Source organism: Zea mays, chromosome 10 (assembly GCF_902167145.1).
Source record: "Zea mays cultivar B73 chromosome 10, Zm-B73-REFERENCE-NAM-5.0, whole genome shotgun sequence".
NCBI classification, from domain to species: domain Eukaryota; kingdom Viridiplantae; phylum Streptophyta; class Magnoliopsida; order Poales; family Poaceae; genus Zea; species Zea mays.
This window is the reverse complement of record NC_050105.1, coordinates 19,184,642-19,193,538: the sequence shown is the minus strand read 5'-3', so window position 1 is coordinate 19,193,538 and position 8,897 is coordinate 19,184,642. Positions and strand designations below refer to the sequence as shown.

Genomic DNA, 8,897 nt, shown 5'->3' with positions numbered 1-8,897 from the left:
TGAGAAAGTGCTCTCGAAACCGAAGCTTAAAAATTTAAAAAGCCAAGCAATTGTTGTTGCGAAAGGGCTAAAATTCGAGTGAGCAAAAGCAGATGGCAAGAAAGCGTGCCAAATGAACTCGTGGTGAGCTCTTATTTATACACCTAGTGCGTTAAAAACTGGGGGGTCCCGCTTGTCAATGACTGTTGCTATTCCAGCAAAGGGAAGGTGTTTTTTCGGACCTTCGGCTTAAGGCCTTCGTCCATATCGCAATATGAATTTATCACTAATAAATTAATATTGCGAGGGGCTACTGTTGGGGGCCTTCGGCTTCCAAAGGTCCACAAAAACATGATTTGACAATGTTTTCCAAGTGAAATATGTGAATAGGTATCTTCAGCATCGCGTCATGAGTACACAAGAGCATGGTCAGGACGAAGCCTGAGTGAGACGAAAGGTGATTATGACGAAGGATAAGGTGATCACGAAGCTGTGCGCAGAAAAGCTTCGGCATGATAGCAGAAAAGGGGAACCGACTTAAAGATGAAAAGGCAAATTAGACATCGAAGAATTACTATAGAGTTATTGATAAATGTAAAGGGCATGAATGTAATTCTACATGGGCTGCGCCCCTTGCCTATAAATAGATGAACAGTACTCCCGTACTGTTCACGCTGACTTGGCATTCGCTTTTTGCATCACGCCTGTACCTTTACTTTCTGTCAAACCGAAGGTACATTTATAATTTGTTATTCTGGATATAGTAATGCAAATAAAAATAAGTTAATGATAATGTCTATATTATTTTTCGTATTTCGTATATGAATTCTTCCTTATCATTTATTGTGCTTACGAAGGTTTTTTCCTTCACAACCTTCGTCCGGAATTCATTATATCCGAAGGGACATAATGTCTTGAAGGACGAAGGACTTTAATATTTAACACTTTTCATGTTGCCTTGTTCTTAACTCTTAGCATTTGAGAACAAATCCCCAACAGTATCTTAAAATATTTGATCTTCTTTCAATTGGTATTTACAAAAATTGGTAAAACCCTCTTGAACACTAAGAGGAGAATCTCATCTAGGGGAGTTTTGTTTAAGTCAAAAGGAAAGGCATTTGAAACAGGGGAGAAACTTTCAAATATTGAAAATACCTCTTGCAATCTTATTAATATACCTTTGACTATTTGCAAAAAGACTTTGAAAAGAGTTTACAAAAGAGTTTGCAAAAACAAAACATGTGGTGCAAGCGTGGTCCAAAATGTTAAATAAAAGAAAGCAACCATGCATATCTAGTAAAACTATAAATTGGTTTAATTTCAAGAAACCTTTGCACTTACCTTATGCAAGCTACTTCAATTCTGCACTTATATATTTGCTTTGGTTTGTGTTGGCATCAATCACCAAAAGGGGGGAGATTGAAAGGGAAATAGGGTTTAACCTTTTCCTATAAATGATTTTGGTGGTTGAATGCCCAACACAAATAATTGGACTAACTAGTTTGCTCTAGATTATATATTCTACAGGTGCCAAAGGTTCAACAAAAACCAATAAAAAGATCAAAGTTAGGGTTCAAAAGAAAGAAGCAAAAGAAACCGAAGAGAACCCTGGTCTGGCGCACCGGACAGTGTCCGGTGCACTAGGGGTGATCGACTCCAACTCTCCACCTTCGGGTTTCTGAGGCCGCGCTCCGCTATAATTCACCGGACTGTCCGGTGCACCAGCGGAGCAACGGCTAGCCAGCACAACGGTCGACTCCAACGGTCGTTTGACAACGCACAGTGCGCAGATAGTTCGCGTAGAGTCAGAGCAGCCGTCAGAAAGCGCACCAGACAGTGAACAGTGCATGTCTGGTGCGGCACCGGACTGTCCGGTGCCCCAAGAAGTCAAAGCTCCAATGGTCGAAACCGTCAGAACCCTAACGGTTGGGTGACGTGGTCACGTGGCTGGCGCACCGGACTGTCCGGTGCGCCCATCGACAGCAGCCTTCCCCAACGGTTGAATTGTTGGTTGGGCTATAAATACACCCAACCACCTCCACTCCAACCATCCAAGCATTCACTCCTTCACATTCAATACAAGAGCAATATACACCACTCCAAAGACACAATTCAAGAGATCGATCCCCTCAAAGTCTCAAAATCCACTCTAGCGCATTTAGACTCGTGAGAGGATCATTTGTGTTTTCTTGTGCTCTTGTTTTGCTTGGTTGGCTTTCTTCTTCCTCATTCTTGTTCTCTAAGTGACTTGTAATCAAAGCAAAAGACACTAAGTTTGTAGTGGTCCTTGCGGGGTCTAAGTGACCCGTTTGATTAAGGAGAAAGCTCACTCGGTCTAAGTGACCGTTTGAGAGAGGGAAATGGTTGAAAGAAACCCGGTCTTTGTGACCACCTCAACGGGGACTAGGTTCTTTGGAACCGAACCTCGGTAAAACAAATCACCGTGTCATCCGCTTTATTTTCTTGGATTAATTTGTTTTCCCCCTCTCTCTCGGACTCGGTTTTTATTCTAACGCTAACCCCGACTTGTAGTGTGCTTAAATTTTGTAAATTTTCAGTTTCCGCCTATCCACCCCCCCTCTAGGCGACTTTCACCCCCGCCAAACAACAACGACAGAGGGAAAAAGGAGCCCCCCAATAAAGAAGAAGAGTACCAATGCCAGCGGCAAGCGCACATCCTAGCACGTGAGGCCTCCCTCCGTCAACAGTAGGAGGAGCTCGACGCCCTCGTGCAAAATCTCAATCGTGTTTACGGTGATGTCGAGCGAAGGCGCCTTGAAGCCAAAAGGCCACGACCAAGGAAGGTATGTGACCAGCTCGTTGAAAGCAGCGATGCCACAAAATATTTCATCAACCCCGCGCAGAACATGGCTGCAGTGGCCATGATGCTCTGATCCATCCCGGTGCCAGGCGGGCCCAAAGCAAAGACGATGTACTGGAACTCTGCAACTTCATGGAAAGAGCCGTAGTGCAACAAGCCAAAATCGATCGGTATTTCACCCTTGGGACCGAGAGCCATGGCTCGCAAACAGAGCAGGGGGGCACAACCCACCCCGTCCATGAGGACGCACGTCCCCATGAAGGATCGCCTCGAGGACATCCGTGACGCCCAACACATCCTCGACAAGAGGCGTCGGGAACAAGAGGAAGTTGAGCAGTCGTGCGAAAGGAGGCGCGAGCGTAGCCCCAGCCCACCAGGGTCGGGACCGCGTGCTTTCGGGCACGAAATCATGAAGGCGTAGTCCCCCTAAAGGTGCGCGTGGCAGCAAACATCTCTAGGTATGATGGATCCACTAACCCCCGCATATGGCTGGAAGACTACCGCCTCGCATGCCACATGGTGGGGATCAAGGATGATTTCCTAATCATCCAGTTCCTTCCCATACACCTCACGGAGGGAGCGAGAGACTGGCTCGAGCACCTGCCAACTGAAACCATCCACGACTGGGTCGACCTCTAAAAGGCTTTTTTCAAAAAATTTCAGGGCACCTACAAGCGACCAGGAAGCTCTTGGGACCTGAAGAGGTGCACCCAGAGAAGCGGGGAGAGCCTACGGGACTACATCCGGTGGTTTTTCCAGAAAAGGAATGAACTATCTAATGCCACCGACACGGATATAGTGAGCACCTTCACTTACGACACCACTAATGAAGTGCTTATCCACGAGCTTGACCAGAAAAGACCAAGGACAACAATGGACCAACTTGACATAGCGACCAAGTTCGCTGACGGGGAGGACACAGTGGGAGCCATTTTCCGCAAGGGAAAGGGCCCACGAGAGGCTGGCGAGCCCAACGGAGAAAGGAGGGAACATCGGGAACACCCCAACAAGCGTCGAAGGAACCACCGTTCCTAGCGCGACGAAGAGGAAGTCGCCACCATAGATTGACCATCCTGGCCACCGCCCAAGAACGGTGGCGACCATTTCCAAAAGATGATGGATTCGTTGTGTCAAAAGCACAGCTTCCCCATCTGACACAAGCTTTGTGAGTGTGCGCTCTTGAAGCGCTTTATCTCTAAGCCGCCTGCCAAGAAAGCGAGGCTAGAGGAGCTGGCGAAGCCGACGGAGCAGGAGGTCCCCATCGAAGATTTTCCCAAGCCAACGAGGTGCCTCATGATCTTTGGTGGGGCAGAGGCCTACGACGATAAGCGTTGCATCAAGATCACCCACCAGGAAGTCCATGCAGCAGACCCGACCATTCCACGATATCTTCGGTGGTCGGAGTTTCTGATCGTCTTCGATCGCCGCGACCAGCTCAACATCATCTCACATCCTAGGGCCTACCCCCTCGTCATCGAGCCGGTTGTAGGCTCTAAGCGCCTCACCAAGGTGCTCATGGAAGGGGGGAGTGACCTCAACATCATGTACATTGAGACCTTCAACAGATTGGGGATCACGCGCTCTGCGCTGCGACTGAGCACGTCGCCATTCCACGACGTCATACCCGCAACCTAGGGCTACCCACTCGAGCGGATCACGCTGCCTGTCACATTTGGCGAGCACACCAATTTTCGCACCGAACGACTATAGTTTGAGGTGGTGGACTTTTCAGGATTGTAAAACGCCATACTTGGGAGGCTGTGCTACGCAAATTCATGGTCGTACCACGCGGGATCATCACAGCCTCCACGTCTATCAAGATGGCGTACACATGCAAATGAGCAAATTGCGAGCTCGCATCCACGTTGATCGATCTCTAGGAGCCTGTCTCTAAGGACCATGGCGGTGAGGCAGGCACACCAGCCAGCGTCGTGGACATCGCCAAGCGCGCGTAGATCGGATCATTACTAGGCAAAAGGGAGGCAAGGGGAAGCCCGTGTGTGGGAATTTTTAGCATATAGGTTTTGTAAGAAAAGGCAGATTCAATCAAATATGAATCGCAAACCCTGTATCTGCTAAGAGAGAAATCAATGAAGATCAAAAGATTCACATCAATCGCTTTGCCCTCGTAAGACCCCACCAAACAGAAGATTAGTTTTCCCCGACCTAAGTACCAATGCCCCAGACTATGTTTTCGATCGAAGTGTCATGACCAAGTCACCAAGGCGATTAGGCCGCCACGCCCCGCAGGAAGCAAGTAAAAGGATCTACACCTACCGAAGATCACGCCAGCCAACTAACATAGAAGAAACCACTACCACAATGATCCGTGGACTCCGAAAAAGGCATTGAGACCGGAATCCAAAGGGCGAAAGTTTTGAAGCGGAAATAACATGTCATGTGGAGATCTTGTCCATCCAAGGAAATTATTACAAAAAGGGACAAAAACAAGAAGCGACCTTGGCGCTAGTGGGCAGGTCACTAGCGGGCGATGCTAGACTTCAGGGGCCAGTCAGCAGGGGCTTCACATCCACCCGTTCGGCGAGCAATCTAGCGTAAGTGTGGACTTGATCTTTAATAGAGTCTAGCTCCTCGTCAATTTGGCCCAAGGCGAAGCCTTCGGCGATCACAACAACGTAGATCTCATCAAAGTAAGAGACCACCTACCCAAGAGCTAGGTCGCTCCCATGGAACACACCCTCAACGATGACATGCTCCACATGGCCAGGAAGCGACCGCAACCAGTCGACCAAGGGCACCTCGATTAGAGGCGACGACAAAAGCAAGGCGCACACCTTGCCAACGACCAGGCGGAACTCCTAAAGCCCGTGCTCTGCTCGAAGAGTGCAGTGACCGTCTCGGCCAATACGAGAATGGCGTCATCGCCAGCAAGCGAAAGCTCTCGCACCTAGGCCACAATTGTTGCCTTCACCTCCTATGTTGTTCTCTTGGCGTCATCAGCCCGAGAAAACATCTTCCAGAGCTCTGAGGAGGAAGGAAGGATAAATCAACCAAAGACAAAAAGGTACAAGAGTGAGAAAGGGACCCACCCCCTGTAGCGTCGTGCTCTCACGAAAGCTCTGCATTTGTCCTCTCCAGGTGGACGTTGGCCTTACCAAGGGATGACTCGGCCTCGCTGACCCGGAAGCTCACCTCATGAAGGCCCCCTGGAGTTGGGTCTCCTCTACATGAAGGTGATTGGCTTCGACCCAGGCACATTCGCCCTTAGAATGTAGTTGGGTCACCTCACTCTCAAGTCGTTTGGTCTTAGAGCAGAGCTCAACAAGTTCATGCTACTTTGCCATGGAATGGACGACCCCCACACGGAGCTTCTCCATCTCCTGCTGGGCGGATAGCGTGAAGAGACGAAGCCGATTCGACTCGCCTCCAATCCTCCACATCTAGGCCCTGCGTGTCACGAAGAGAAGAAGGATGGTCCACCCGGCGCCCTCTTGCCTGCGAAGGGACCATGACTCTTGCTAGAGTAGAAGCGACAACCAATAATGACACCGCCTCAGGTTGAACGATCTCCACCTCAGCACATGGGGTTGGTGGCGGCAGCAGCGGGGCTGGAGCACCCTTCTCCTCCGATGAAGCTCCGTTAAGGGGAGACACACCAGCAGCTGAAACCTCCCTCGGGGAGACCATGGAGGAAGGCATCACTATAAGGCACCCCTTAGACAGGCAGAGAGGTTGGCACGGGGGGCCCAGATTCTTCGTTGGTGGTCACTTCATCCAGCGCAGGAAGATCAGGGGCTAAAGGAGCCGGAGGCCCTCCCCTCACCGTCGCGACCACATCCTTTACTGATTTGTGTGGCATTACCGTCACTTCATCCTTTACCGTCACTTCATCCAACGACAACACCGTGATGATTGTAACCTTGGCCTCGATCTTAGATAGAGCAAGCAGTATAGGGGAATGATGGTCGGGATTGTTGACCTTGGAGTATTGATGCATCAGTTTCTGGTGAGCCATCAGAGGCTGGACCGGCGATGCATGAAGGTTCGCACCAGCCGCGCGCTAGAGAGACCCCGCTGCTTCAACGTACTGACCGCCATCAACAGGTTTCCTACCTCGATTTTGAGGCTGGCCTCTCCACTGCATTGCCACTCATCCGAGGACACTGACTCACAGCTGGTGAACAACGGAGCGCTCGCAGCCACATTCCTCACACAAAACCACTCGCCCTCATACCAAATGGAGGAAGGGAGAGGGATCTTGAAGTACTCTGACTTCCGACTGGAGCAAAGCTAGCTAACGGCTGATCTAACTAATAGTTGGTTGCCACGACCCGATAACATTTGATTGCACCGAAGAAATACTGCCACAACCTTAGGAGGGGGTCGATCCCCAAGTACGCTTCACATAGTGTTGGATACCGTAATTAGAGGTACCCCTAACACTCCTAAACACGGCTGGTAACCACCATCAGCACAAGCTGCAGAGACTGATAGACACGATTCAGGTCAAGGCTTTGTCTACTCAAGGGACGCGATCTCGCCTCGTCCGAGCCCAACCTCGGGCGGGAACAGTAGCCCCAGACGAATTAACGCTTCGCCCGAGGGCCTCCTCAAGCAACGGGCGCACCTTCGACTTGCCCGAAGCCCAGCTCAGACAGGCTTCGTAGTGAAGCAACCTTGGCCAAATCGCCTCACCAACCGACCGTATCGCAGGCGCATTCAATGCAAGGATCGCCTGACACCTTATCCTGACACACGTGCCTCAGTCAGCAAGGTAGAAGTGACCGCAGTCACTTCGCCCTTTCACTAACCGACCTGACAGGAAAACAGCGCCGCTCGCCCCGCTCCGACTGCTGTGCCACCCGCTAGGGTGAGGCTGACAACAGTCAAGTTCAGCCTCAGGCGCAACAAGAATCTCCGCCTCGCCCGACCCCCGGGGCTCGGCCTCAACCTCGGCCTCGGAGGGTGGTCTCTGCCTCGCCCGACCCCAGGGCTCGGCCTCAACTTCGGCCTCGGAAGGAGGACTCCGCCTCGCCCGACCCTAGGGCTCGGCCTCAACCTCGGCCTCGGAAGGTGGTCTCTGCCTCGCCCGACCCCAGGGCTCGGCCTCAACCTCGGCCTCGGAAGGTGGTCTCCGCCACGCCCGACCCCAGGGCTCGGCCTCAACCTCAACCTCGGGAGGAATCGCGTCCTCGCCCGACCCCGGCCTCGGCCTCAGGAGGAGTCTCCGCCTCGCCCGACCTTGGGCTCGGACCGACCGCGCCACGGGGGATACATCATTACCCTACCCCTAGCTAGCTCAGGCTACGGGGGAACAAGACCGACGTCCCATCCAGACTCGCCCCGGTAACAAGTAATGATGGCTCCCCGCGTGCGTCCATGACGACGGTGGTTCTCAGCCCCTTACGGAAGCAAGGAGACGTCAGCAAGATCCCAGCAGCCCCGACAGCTGTGCTTCTACAGGGCTCAAGCGCTCCTCCGACGGCCACAATACCGCGTACACAGGGCTCTAGCACCTCTCCGACAGCCACGTTGGCATGTACACAGGGCTCAGGCACCTCTCTGCCGGACACGTTAGCGCATAGCTACACCCCCATTGTACACTTGGACCCTCTCCTTGCATCTATAAAAGGAAGGTCCAGGGCCTTCATAAAAAAGGGGTCGCACGGGAGAACGGGCTGACGAACAGGCTCACTCTCTCTCTCTCTCGCGAACGCTTGTAACCCCTACTGCAAGCACACCCCCCGTGCGTGGGGCAACACGAGCCGCGTTTTCCCCCCTTGTGTTTCGTCTCGCGCCAACCCATCTGGGCTGGGACGCGCAGCGACAAATTTACTCGTCGGTCCAGGGACCCCCCGGGGTCAAAACACCGACAGTTGGCGCGCCAGGTAGGGGCCTGCTGCGTGTTGACGAACAACTTCCTGTTGAATTCCAGATGGGTAGTCTCCAGCAACCTCTTTAGCCCGGGACGCTGCTCCGTTTCGGGAGTCTCGAGTTCATGTCCCTCGACGGAAGCTACGACATGGTACTCCTTCCCCCGCAACGCGACAGCGACAACGATGGCCGTCTGCTTGCCCGGTGGCGGCGAACTCGACGACATCTTCCCCCCGTGGCGGAAGAGCAGCATCCGGATTCG

The 8,897-nt window shown here is 52.2% G+C and overlaps 1 long non-coding RNA gene across 1 annotated transcript; it reads right to left on the bottom strand.

Annotated features, from left to right (window-relative positions):
• Positions 1-5,148: 5,148 nt before the first annotated feature.
• On the bottom strand, positions 5,149-6,441 carry LOC109943149 (uncharacterized). The gene is made up of 2 exons (XR_002265836.1): positions 5,851-6,441; positions 5,149-5,785 (listed from the first exon to the last, which is right to left on the bottom strand). It is a non-coding gene; the product is annotated as an uncharacterized lncRNA (long non-coding RNA).
• Between the last annotated feature and the right edge of the window lie 2,456 nt (positions 6,442-8,897).